We start from the raw sequence: 13,715 nt of genomic DNA, 5'->3' as shown, positions 1-13,715 counted from the left end.
GGGATTACTCGACACACGCTCCAAAGCCTCGGCGCAATACGTAACATCCAGTGGCGACTGGTCATTAGGGGCAGGTGGGGCACAGCCCCACCTAGTGTCAGCAGAAAGTATTACACATAATGATTACAAAAAATGCAAAGAGATGCAAAAAAAGAAATAAAAAAAAATATAAAATATATTTAAGGTCATGTTTAATCATCTGATTCGTCTGTACATTGCTGTTTTAGTCTGTGTTCTTCTAATTAGTGTCTACAGTGCCGTTTTGAGCCATGTGGGACAAAACCTGATTCTGCCCCTCCCTCTCACTGTTTAAGTGAACGGTGACTGTAAAAACTTCACTGCGCATGCTCAGAGTATTTTTCAATGTAATGTGTGTGGCAAAAAAAAAAAGGCCAAAGGGGCACAGAGGTGCCATCCCCACCATACGTCAGCTCACATTATTCAGAACTGATTGGCTGTAAATATGTCACGTGTGCAGTGCTGCGAAACGTCACGTGTAGTGTGAAGAGAAGACGAGAGAGCAGCAAATAGCTAACATCACCAGCGATTAAAAAGAAGTAAAAAACTGAAAGAAAATGAATGAAGTTGACCATTTACTGGAGCACACATTTGAGACACTTAGTCTCGGAGAGAAACTGGAGGTAAAGCGCCTCGGTGCCCACCATCCACCGGATTTCCAAATGGTCCAGACTGCGGGCAAAGTGAACCGCGGGTTTAATGCTGAGTGGTTTGCTAAAAAGAAATGGCTAACGGCGAGCATCCAGAAGAATTCCCTCTTTTGCTTTCCTTGCCTGCTTTTTGGTGAAGATCAAGGTACTTGGTCGAGGACAGGTTACAAGGACTTAAAGCATCTTTCGGAGAGGACAATGAAGCATGAGAGCAGCAACAGTCACTTGGAAAATGCCGTAAAATTGGGATTACTGGGAAGGGTGAATGTTGCAGCTCAGATTGACAGCGCCTACAGACGCGGCATTGATGATCATAATAGAAAGGTGGAAGAAAACAGGTACGTGTTGGGTCGGATCATCACCTGTATTAAACTGTGTGGGAAATGTGAGACAGCACTGCGGGGCCACGACGAGTCGGCGGACTCTCTGAATCCAGGGATATTCAGGTCAATTTTCGAGACAATGTGTGAGGGCGATTCCAGGCTTCGACGGCACTACGAAGCTCAGCCCGTTTTCAAAGGGACATCAAGCACCATACAGAATGAACTCTTGGACTGCATGTATGATGTGTACAGGGAGGAAATATCCAAGCAAGTGGACAACACATCATTTGTTGCCGTTCAGGCCGACGAGACAACCGATGTCTCATGTAAATCGCAAATGGTGATTGTGCTGCGATACATTATGCCTGACCTCACAGTTACAGAGCGTTTTTTGGAGTTTGTGGAAGTAAAGGACAAAACTGGTGTAGGTCTCTCTAACAGCATCAAGGCTGTTCTTGAACCCCTGAAGCTGAAAGAAAAGCTAATCGCTCAGACCTATGACGGGGCGGCCGTCATGAGCGGTAACGTGCGCGGGGTACAGACGGTCATGAAGGAGACGTACCCAAACGCTCAGTTTGTTCACTGCTATGCCCACCAACTGAACCTGACCCTGCAGCAACTGTGTTCAGCAAGGATGAGCATCCTGAAGGTGTTTTTTGCAGATCTAACTGCTTTTTCCACTTTTTTCTCCGGTGCTCCAAAACGTGTTGCAGCTCTTGCAGAGGCAACACAGAGACGCATACCACGGCCACCGGCTGTGAGATGGAACTTTAAAAGCAGAACTGTGAACGCGGTTTGGGAGACCCGAGAAGCACTTCTTCAGTGTATGGACCATATACGCACACAACCAGGATGGGATGCGGTCACCATAAGTGAGGCATACGGCCTGTCAAAGAAACTGCGGGACCGAGCATTTATGCAGCTCCTGGAGTTTTTTTCGTTGCTTATGCCAGAAGTGGATGTTTTATACAACACTCTGCAAAAACGAACCATCGATGCACCTGGGATCAACAGCGCGCTCTGCCGCTTCAAGGAAAATGTCCAGAAAATGAGGCAGCAAACTGATGCATTGGCCGCCACCACTCATGATGGAACAGACGAGCCAGGCCGACGAGTCAGCAGCACAGCGCCGGTAATGAAGGAGGCATGTGACACAGCATCTCACAGGTGAAACAGAGGTTCTCACAGAGTGACCATTTGATCGCTGCAAAGCTCGTTGACAGCTCACTCTTCCCACAGCATGTCCTGTCATTTCCTACACCTGAGCTTGACTGCGCAGTGAAATTGTGGCCTGCTTTGGGAAACAAGGAGAAGTTGAAGTCTGAGCTGACCACGCTCTACCGCCACAGTGAACTTCACACTGGAAACACTGCCCTGTCTCTGTTGAAATCCATTCACGAGAACAACTCGGAGGATACGTTTGCTGAGACTGTTATTTTGGTCAAAATAATAGTAACAACTCCGATGACGACATCCGAGTCAGAGAGGAACTTTTCCACCCTCAAAAGGATAAAGACTTTCACTCGCAACACCATGGGACAGCTGCGACTTAACGCATTGGCCATGCTTTCAATTGAAAGCCAGTTGATCCAGCAACTACAGGACTTCATCCCCAAAGTGATAGAAACATTCTGTCAGAGGAAGGACCGCCGTGCCGCTTTTCTTTTCAAGTGAGCCTTCAGCTTTGGTAAGTTCATTTATGTCATATATTTTGTTGATCTTCTGTGTTTTGCCTCTGCTGGATTGATTGATATTGTGACCTCGGTGATGAGTGTCTGCGTTTTCCTTATATTTACAGTCTATGGTGTTTTAATGCTAAAGCATTATGGTTGTTGTTGTTGTTGTTAAGAATTGCTTTGTGATGGTGCTATTTACTTATGTATTAAGGTGCATTACAATATGACATCCCCACGCTGTGTACCGTACATTTACGTACTGAAGTAAAAAGATATGATTCTACACTGTATTGAAGTAAACATGTATTATTTTGAATTGTATTTTAGTGAACATGTATTGTTTGAACTGTTTTAGGTAATCACAAACGGGTTTTGATAATCACTTAGAATAGGAATGTTATTCTCACTTTTAAACTCACTGACCCAGAGATTCTGCTTCACCCACACACATTGGCCTTTTCACCCCTAAAAACAGATGTTGGTTTTAAAGTAGTTAAAGACCTCATTAAATGTATGCAGAGGGGTTTGGATGTCTGAGGGGGGATGGTTTATGTGAAGAGCTCTCAGGGGAAGGGGATGGAGTTAAGATCGAGGCAGAGATAAAGATTGACTTTTGACCTTATGGAACTTAGGATCTCACGTTCTGGTCAGAACTCTGATTGAACCCGACCAGATGTGAATCCAACCAGTAAGAACACTTGGGGGAGGTGAGCACAGCTCCTCCCCAGGGGCTCTCTAATTCGCTGTCGAATAAAAGGGGGAGGGAACAAGTCAACACATCTCCGCCCCAAAATAGGGATATGTATACTGTTGTTTTTGAGTGTAAAATGCTTCTGTATGTGAGTGGCTGGTCCTGACATCTGTGTCCGCATCGCATCACAAGCCAGAAGGCCGGAGTACTCTGTATAACTTGTATGTGAGTGGCTGGTCCTGACATCTGTGTCCGCATCGCATCACAAACCTGAAGTCCGGAGTACTCTGTATAACTTGTATATGTGTTTGGTTTCCTACCAGTAAACTCAGATAATTGTTATAGAAACTTTGATTCCGGTGTTTTCATTCCTTCTTATTTATAGAGATTTCAGCCTCATCCCAACGAACGGCGCGTAGCAAGGGTGTTCTGCTCCAACAGGACCAACAAGTGTAGCGTAAATGTATGCGCTGACAGTGTTGCTGCCCGCGTGGTCTTCAGTATGTAATTTGAACACTCCCCCCTCTCCCCCCCTCTCTCTCTCTCTCCCCCATCTCTCTATCTGGCCCCCCCACACTCGTCTCTCTGCCTCCCCCCCACCGTCTCTCTCTCTGTCCCCCACCATCTCTCTGTCCCCCCCCCCTCTCTCTCTCCCCCCCACCCGTCTCTCTGTCCCCCCTCTCTCTCTCCTATCCCCTCTCTCTCTCTGGCGCTCTGCTCTCCTCCGCCCTCTCTCTGGTCTCCCCCCCCGCTCTCTCTCGCTCTCTCTCATCCCCCACATCTTCTCTCTGCCCCCCAGTTTTGTACACATAGAAACGCCACTGGTAACATCACTAGTTTTAATTTAAAAATGATTTCAGAAACACATTTGATTAATGCCTGACTCCCTGTAATCCGTGTGTTTTCTATACAACCAACCTCCAACTGACGTGTCACATTTCCTTGTTATGTTTTGAGTCATGTTAAGTTTCACTTTCACTTTGGCAAATAACTGCTGCGCACTAAAGGTAAACTGAACTGCGGATTAAACCCTCGACATATACACGTATATCATACAATACAATACTTTGATTTAGTCTCACTACATATTAAATATGTATATATGTAATACTACTCATGCTGTAACGTTACCTCGAATGCTATCTAGTTTATAAATGTATTTAACCGTGCATGCTAGCTAGGACTCAGTTAGCTTAGCACAAACTTCCTCATTGTTCTAGAACACTTTTTTTTACCGGCTTTATAAACCGTTAATGTGACGGTTGGTCGCAATGTTTTTGTGTTGCTGTACATTGTTACCACAACCGAAGCTGAATTAAAGTTAGTACTGTTATTATAAAAGTTGTTGTTTATCTTTGTCGGACATTTTGTTTTATAAGGAGATTTTACGCAATGTGTTATTTCCGATTACAGGAAACTCTTCAAGGATTATTTAAAAATATTAAGAAATACACAAATGTGCTGTAATTCAGGAGAAGGAGAGGGGAGGAAGAGAAGGAGGAGGAGGAAGAGGAGGAGGAGAGGAAGAGAGGAGGAGGAGAGGGGAGTGTCACCATAGATATATATAAACACTTATATCTATGAGTGTCACTACCCGATCTGTCCCCCTGCCTGATCTGTACTGCCATGTGTGAGATGGTCCGCCATATTGGACAACTACATACGGCAACTCTAATAGGACACTTGACACAGTGGCTTTTGGCAAAGCAGAAAAAGAACCGAGAGAGATTATTGTTATTACAACGTGACTTCACTATTATTTAACTCTTTTTATTGGGTTCTTTTATTTGGGGTTAAGTACATTGTCAGAATAAGTGAGAAATTGATTTAACTTCTGTTAGACAGCTATATGCCATACATTTTTGCATACATTCACAGTAAATATTTATTCAGTATGATAGCTGTCTAACATAAGTTAAATCCATGTCTCACTTATTCTGACAATGTACTTAACCCCAAATAAAAGAACCCAATAAAAAGAGTTGTTAAATAATAGTGAAGTCACATTGTTATAACAATAATCTCTCCCGGTTCTTTTTCTGCTTTGCCAAAAGCCACTGTGTCAAGTGTCCTAGTAGAGTTGCCGTATGTAGTTGTCCAATATGGCGGACCATCTCGCACATGGCAGTACAGATCGGGCAGGGGGAGAGATCGGGTAGTGACAGGGAGGAAGGAGGGGAAGAGGAGAGGAGACCATTTTAAAGCATTTAACTTTCATTTTCTGCTACTTCATAGGTCTACTGCCCTACATTTTAGGGGGAATTAATGAACATTTAATCCACTTTACTCCTTTAATTATATCACGATTAATCAACAAAAAATACATTATGATAACAAATGTAAATGAATAAAAAACAGTATGAATGAGCTGAAATTAGATGTATTTCTAACCGCTACTAGCCTATATTAAAAATGATTAACACATTAATGTGTCATTAAAGGTGGGGTAGGTAAATTTGAGAAACCGGCTCGAGATACACTTGTTGTTATATTCCATGGAATGCTCTTAACATCCCGATAGCAATGAATATCTTAAGTGCTTTGACAAAAAATCCATAAAAAATTTCATCTGTGGAAGCCGTAATACTGTAAAAAGCACGGCCAATCATTTTAGCCGGCCCGGCTAAAATAACTGGATGGCCTACCTGCCTGTCAGCCTTCCATCTGTGCACAAACTTATCTCGTGCCCTCATTGGTCATGTGCGCGTTCGTGTGTGTTGGAGGAGGGGCTCTGGTTAACACATTAATGTGTCTTTAAGTATAATCAAATTGTGAAATACACAGTGGCCGTGTCTCAATTCAGGGGCTGCACCCTTCGGGTAGGCTGGACCGAGCGGCCTACGAAATGAGACGGTCTAGCCTACGGAGCGCTTCGTATTTACGTCACGTGATACCCGCTGTTCGGTTGCGTTGCTCCAGCAGCCTCCTAGCATATTAGCTTACAAGCTAACTCAGCTGAAAAGGATCCAGAAACTTTACTTTTACTTTTACATTTTTTGGAGATCACCGTCGGCGATGAAATAAAGAGGACCATGGCCAGGTAAATAAGATGAAGTTGTTCCTTTAGCCCGCAGTAATGTTACATTAGTAAGTTAACAAGTCAATTATATATAGCTGATGTAATTTAATCATATTATTTCATATTTAAAGTGGACCTATCATGCTACATGTATATTTGAACAATATATTGTAGGGCCAAACCTATATAAAGTATATAAATATAGTTTTTTTTTCAAAATACCAAACAGATCATGCATTTTAGCCATGCCTCATTTCGCTCTATTTGCTCTTTCCAGCCCTGTTTTTGCAGGGGGCTGATTCTGTGAGCTGCAGCTGACCACGCCCCCCTGCAGGAGAGGGGAGCGTGCTCTGAACAGCTGTTGGGTCAGAAGAGGGGGAGAAAAGAGATCTCCGTCCTCCGTGTTATATTCTTATATGATTATATAGAGTCGTTATTCATTTGTTTTAAAGCTCAATAAATAACAAAGAAGACCTTTGACCGGCACTTTTCTAATTTTGTCCGGAAGATTTCAACTTTAACGGACATGTTGACGGCGAAAAAAAACCTAACTGAAACTCTGCCGCACGGTCCCCTCGTTCCTTGGAAGAGGCGGAGAGGTGGGTGTTTGTCATCTGCTGGTGGACTAACCGGAGAGAATTACAGTGCTTGCCTCGACGGGGAGGGGATTGCATTGAATTAAAGCAGCGGGAGCAAACGCTTGCCTCGGGGAGGGAGAAAGAAAGCCACAGTGGAGAATAAACAGAAGGGTAACCATGGTAACCATGCGCGGGAAGTCTTCTTCGCTGCTTTTGTGGCAGACTACAGCGCCACTTACAGGCCTGGCATATGTACTACAGCATCTCCAGCGCTTTCGAGCGGCAATGACCGGCCGTGGCCCAACCCCACATTCCCCTGATAGGTGGAGAGTTGGCCCAATAGCCGTAGCGCCACCGTCCTGACGTCAGGACAGTGTTCAATTCTGGATCAGTTTTTATCAGATCCGTTGCAGCCCCGCTTTTAGAGATTTGGGTATGGAGGAAAATAGACAGGGTTGTGTTTTCTGACACTTGGTGAGTTCCCTGGAACACCGGGGACACATATTCATGTATAAAAGACGTACAAAAGTGCATTTTGCATGATAGGTCCCCTTTCAAATAAGTCTTAATTTTTCTGTACTAATAAAACAATATGTTTTTTAAATGAACAAAAGCATGTTGTATAGATTGATTCTAAACAATATTAGTGTTCTAATCTTAATAGCTGTGATTATAACAGTTTATATTCTCCTTCTTCCCCTAAACCTGCCCAGATGATGTCCCACTGACCCCAGGTCAGCACCTCCAGGTCCAGCAGCACCGTGACCCCCCGCTCTGCTGAAATACACTATTAAACATTTTCTATGACCTATTTTTTGTATTAATAAAATTAAACTGAAGACAGTTTAATGACCTAGAGATATCCTATTATTCCACTGCTTATGTACACATGTTGGAAATAATGGTTACAACCTCAGTAAATGAAATAAACAATGTGTTTAACAATTACAATGTAATATTGTATTTTCATCTAATCACAAAGTAGAGGTAAGAATATATCCATCCTCTCTCTGCAACTTCATGTCTTCTATTATTATAACTTTCATCATTGAGACAGAGGAAACCAATCATGCTATTTAACATCATCAGATTCAGCAGTAAAACAAATATCAGCAAAAGTGTGTTTTATCAAGTTGTTTATTTGTATTATATGTGCAGCAAGTAAATAGAAGCAGCTGTTTGGGGAATCAGACAGACTCAAGCTATAATCGTTACATATCTATTAAAAGAAAGTACACATACAAAATCATATTCTGAAACTAAGACACAAGTCTTAGGACGGCAGTAAGCAGAGGTCTGGGTGGAGGATGTTCCTGATCGCGTTTTGCTTTCTCCAGCACCTCGGGGGGTCCAGGTGGATGGCAGCTCTGTCCTGATGATCCGCTGTGCACTTTTCAGATTAGGGGTCCTTCTCCAGCAGATCCATTTCTCCAGAATGATCCTATTCACAGAGAAAAACAAGACAAAAAGAAAAAAGTGAATTAATCATAGTAAAGGGTTGCAGAAGTATTATTGCAAAATTGAACTCTAAGCATTTCAGACAAACAATCCCTAAAGGATCATTTAAAATTATGTACTGTACTGGTTTTTAAAAAACTAAAGAGATGAAATGACAGTCACACGTGCATCCCTTTGACAGCACGGCACAAACTAACATCAAGCAAAAGGCTGCTGTCTATTTGTGATTGTCTTATTATTATGGGATTAGGATAAATTAAATAAACTTTAACCTTATAAAAGATGATCAAATCTGGTGGAAATATTTAATTTTAATAGAATAGGCTTTTCTTTTAGCCCTACCTCAAAGCAGCATGAGCTGAACACAAAGGTTGTAATGTTGTCCCAAAGTTTAATAAACAGTCAAACATTGCAACATGTCAGAGAAATAAATAAAGCTAACAGCAGCTACACGTCAGGGTAGCATTTTATAAATCCCACCGTACTGTAGGCTATACCGGTCTAAATGTTTTCACTTTGGTCTATTTATGTAATATAAAGTATAACTTATCTATAAACAGAGCCAAGATCTCTGTATGACTTTAGTAAACTTCTGAATTGAATTAAAAATAAGTGTAAACAGTGCAATACGTCCAGCTAGCTAATTAGCGTCACATATTTATCCGTATTATTTAACGAAAATGTACGTTTTAATGCCCCTTGGGTTTGACGTGTGTGACGTTAGTTAATTGAAAGTAAGTTAAAACCTGCAGGTCACCCTTGAAAAAGAGATCTTTTGATCTCAAGGGGCTTTCACCTGTTAAATAAAAGCTACAAACAAACAACAAACCTAATACTCACATTTATAGTGATTCCTTCGGCTTGCTGCTGCTTTTAAATCACTCTGCTGGGGAGACCGGAAGCCATTTAATTTGAAAAAAAACTCACTCTTCCCTGCGCGCATTGCACCCTGGGATATGGTAGGCCGCGGAGTGTACATCAGATGGTATCCTTCAAATTGGGGAAGAAGTAGGCTGCATTCGGAGGAGTCTCGTCTTTAAAAAAACATTGGGGACAGACCTTCTTTCGGCGGAAGTGACGTATGCGGTCTACGAATGCACCCTTCGAGGATGCAACCCCTGAATTGAGACACGACCATAGTTTCTGAAATGAAATCATTCTACATAATGAGTATTTAACAGAGTAACAATATATATTTTAATGCAGTACTCTACTTGCATTTTGTATTCCAGTTCTTTACTTTTAACAAAGAAAGGGGGAAGAATTGTAGGAATAAAATAACTTCTGTCATTATTTCTTCTCCTCTTACAGGCTGCTCCTCTCGGTCGGTGTTCGTACATCTATCATCTTCTCCAGGTATTCACTTCTCCTGATTGTTATCAGGGAAACCTGAATGAGTTGTTTTTCTACTTTATTAAACAGGAATACTTTTACATTCAGTTTAAGACTTTCAAAATGAAGATTTGGTCTTTAGAAAAACAAGAATTAGGAAATGGAATATAACAAGTAATTTATTATCAACTTGTAATTCCCTCTTTAAATAATCCAAGTCCAGTATACATTCAAAGGCTGGATTTTAATCTGTATATTTTGGTGCTGTTTCATTGATTTATATTTTTTATTAATAGCATATAAAGAAATAATGTTCACAATAAAAAAACAAGTGATAGCAGAATATGCAATGTGAGGCCAAACACCTAAAGGCTCATTGAGCGTCTCTTTAAATACAATTATGTATTCAAAAAGGAATCTGAATACTTCTTCAATACAATTTTAAATTTGACTGCAAGATTTTTGTTTGTATTTGTATTTTATTCTGTAGTTCCTCGACCATCCCTTTCACCATGAGTGGAGACTGAGTCAAAAAAGAGGTGAGATGAAGACCTTTTCATGTTCATGTCAGATCCAGCTGTTTGACAGACTAACCGGGTTCATTCTGGAGCATCCAGACGTTTTGTTCAAAAGAGTATAGTTAGTTACATTTCTGAGAAATAAAACACCTGTCTTTTCTTTGATTCAAAGCATTTAGTCTTTGGTTATAAACCTCATGACATTTTGATTTGAATAACCCAAATGAAAAAGGTGAAACACAGTGCTGTGCTATCAGCGCCTCCTTCACTAAAAAACAACATGGTAATAAAAAGAGGAAGCCTGCCATAACTCCATTCATGGCAAGTGGCTGCTAGTTTCAACATCACAATCATATTTCAACATTGAAACTAGCTGAACAAACCTTATCGTGAAGGCAATGCCTTTGTTCTAGAGCAGTGTTAATGACTGCATTAGAAACAGGAATATTGAATACATATGTTTTTAAGGTTTTGATAAGTTTAAAAATCACAAACAACTAAGAAACATGTAATGTAACTTCTTCTTTAATCTCTCAGCCCCTCCAGAGTACTCCAAAGTGCTCCGATGGGTACACACACCCCCATTTGAGAAACACTAGTCCAGCTGACCTCCTTTGTCAAACATGTTTTGCTATGAGAGGACATTTGTAACACCATGTTTTAGTCAGTAAGCTCCTGAACCTTCCACCTGTCTGTCAACGCTCCATCTCTGCAGGGCTAAGGAGGAGAGAGAATATTATCCTGCATTAGAACCTGAGATCATGAAGAAGGAGTTAAAGGAAGAACAATTTGCTTTCAGACGGTAAGAGTCCATGTATATGAAGGTCAACAGAACCTTTTTTGATCTGATTGTCTTGAGAGTAAAACTATAATTTAACACTACTTTACTTTTCCTGCATTGTTGATTTATATCTATTTGCCTAGTCCTTATTTTTTATTTAAATGTAATGAGATTTTTCTTTAGATTATGGAAATATATAGAATAAAAAACAAACATGACACGAGTTAAACTCTGAACTTTAACAGGTGAAAGTACATATAGAGCAGGGGTGTCAAACTCAATTTCATCACGGGCCACATCAGCATTATGGTTGCACTCAAAGGGCCGGTTGTAACTTTAAGACTATATCATTAATTAATATAACTTCATAATTAACTACGTCTGAAAGCAGAAGTCTAGAGCAAATAATTGCAAGTCTCTTCAGTAAGAATGTCACAATATGATTTTAAAAGAAAAGCCACATTCTGGAAAAACATTGATTGTGACATTTTGAAAAGAGAGATGACATTTGAAAAAAAAAATCTATTTATGAGGAAAAAGGCTAATTCTAAGAAAAAAGGCATATTTGGACAAAAAAAAAGTCAAATTCTGAGAAAAAGTCAAATTTGAGATGCATTGTGGGACATGTCGTTTATGGGCAACGTGCTTCTGTAAAGTAGCATGTAACCGTATAATAAACATATTATATTCTTTGCAAGCTCTTGTGGGGCCACATGAAATGAAGTCGCGGGCCGGATTTGGCCCCCGGGCCTTGAGTTTGACACCCCTGATATAGAGTAAAGGTTGAATATATATACTAAGCTTCATCAAACACATGTATCTGGTTTCTATGTGTTATCAGTGGGCAGATTGGACATGCTGATGAAAGCAGAGTGAAGTCAACACACTGGGATAATAAATGAAGATTTGGTCTTTAAAAAAACAAGAATTAGGAAATGGAATATAACAAGTAATTTATTAATCAACTTGTAATTCCCTTTTTAAATAATCCAAGTCCAGTTTACATTCAAAAGCTGGATTTTAATCTGTATATTTTGGTGCTATTTCATTGATTTAGATTTTTATTAATAGCACATAAAGAGATAATGTTCACAATTAAAAACAATAGAGGAATATGCAATGTGAGGCCAAAGACCTAAAAGGCTGATTGAGGGTCTCTTTAAATACAATTATGTATTCAAAATCTGAATACTTCTTCAATATAATTTGAAATTGACTGCAAGATTTGTATTTGTATTTTATTCTGTAGTTTCTTGACCATGCCTTTCACCATGAGTGGAGTCAAGGAGAAGCTCCAGTACTTTAAGCGTCTGAGTGAGGAAGAAGAGTGTTGAGATGAAGACCTTTTCATGTTCAGATCCAGCTGTTTGACAGGCTAACCGGGTTCATTCTGGACATCCAAAAGTTTTGTTGAAAGAGATTAGTTATTATAATATTATTATTGTTATTGTATTATTTATTAGTAGAGAAAACACACTAGTTTCACCTGTTTCTTTGATTCAAAGCATTTAGTCTTTGGTTATAAACCTCATGACATTTTGATTTGAATAACCCAAATGAAAAAGGTGAAACACAGTGCTGTGCTATCAGCGTCTCCTTCACTAAAAAACAACATGGTAATAAAAAAAGGAAGACTGCCATAACTCCATTCATGGCAAAGTGCTGCTAGTTTCAACATCACATCAATATTCAACATTGAAACTAGCTGAACAAACCTTATCGTGAAGGCAATGCCTTTGTTCTAGAGCAGTGGTTCTCAAACCTTTTCATACCAAAGACCACTTAACCAATAAAAACACTCACGGACCACCTGACTCCACAAATATCCAAAAACAAAAGGCCTGCTTACCGCTCCAACAGAATATAACAAATAACAGCCTACTAATGACAGCTTCACTTCTCTATATCGCCTCGTTCACACATTAAATCAACAATACAAATACAACTACAGATTCTACAAGCATTTCCTATATGTGATTTAAAATGCTCAGGTTTTACACCTCCACGGAGCCCTGGAGGGTTCATAGAGAGAAAGAAAAAAAACGAGGAATTTTAATAGAAAATGGCCTCAATTTAAATAAAACGAGGCCACGCTTTATTAATTTGTGTGTGTGTGTGTGTGTGTGTGTGTGTGTGTGTGTGTGTGTGTGTGTGTGTGTGTGTGTGTGTTTGTGTGTGTGTGGTGTGTGTTGTGTGTGTGTGTGTTGTGTGTGTGTGTGTGGTGTGTGTGTGTGTGTGTGTGTGTGGTGTGTGTGTGTGTGTAAAAACGCAGCTCTCTGCGCAGATACTGTTAGCGTCACGAACATGAATTCATAGATGAAGGGCAGACTGGTTCACAGACTCTCCTGTTTTGCGAATCCGGTGCTTAACAAATAGCTCTACACCTCTGGCCGAAATGTCCCTAAATGAAGTCAGAGTTTGAAATATATCTCAAATAATGTATGCCATGCCATTCCCAACATAACAGTCTGCAATGAAACGGTTGTCTCCTGTGCGCTCCACTCCCTACTTGGCGCACCGGTAACTTTCTCGTGCGAACATCGGGCTGTGTTTCCATGAAGAGTGACGGCTACATGGATTTCCCTGTTTCTTTCAGACGGTAAGTTGCGGTTTCTGAACCTTTCCACCATTAATTTTCGTAAGCACTCAAAGCACTTCATTATGATGGAGG

At 40.6% G+C, this 13,715-nt stretch overlaps 1 long non-coding RNA gene across 3 annotated transcripts; it reads left to right on the top strand.

Annotated features, from left to right (window-relative positions):
• Positions 1 to 4,197: 4,197 nt before the first annotated feature.
• On the top strand, positions 4,198 to 13,694 carry LOC117470987. 3 transcript variants are annotated; one of them, XR_004554747.1, is made up of 5 exons: positions 4,198 to 4,365; positions 9,725 to 9,769; positions 10,236 to 10,284; positions 10,979 to 11,065; positions 13,512 to 13,694. It is a non-coding gene; the product is annotated as an uncharacterized LOC117470987 (long non-coding RNA). The 3 variants fall into 3 exon arrangements; XR_004554746.1 differs by lacking the exon at positions 13,512 to 13,694 and adding an exon at positions 12,294 to 12,534; XR_004554748.1 differs by lacking the exon at positions 13,512 to 13,694 and adding an exon at positions 11,886 to 12,273.
• Positions 13,695 to 13,715: the final 21 nt, after the last annotated feature.

The sequence above is a fragment of the Trematomus bernacchii genome, unplaced genomic scaffold (assembly GCF_902827165.1).
Source record: "Trematomus bernacchii unplaced genomic scaffold, fTreBer1.1, whole genome shotgun sequence".
NCBI classification, from domain to species: Eukaryota; Metazoa; Chordata; class Actinopteri; order Perciformes; family Nototheniidae; genus Trematomus; species Trematomus bernacchii.
Note: the sequence above shows the minus strand (reverse complement) of the source record. Positions and strands in the feature narration are given on the sequence as shown.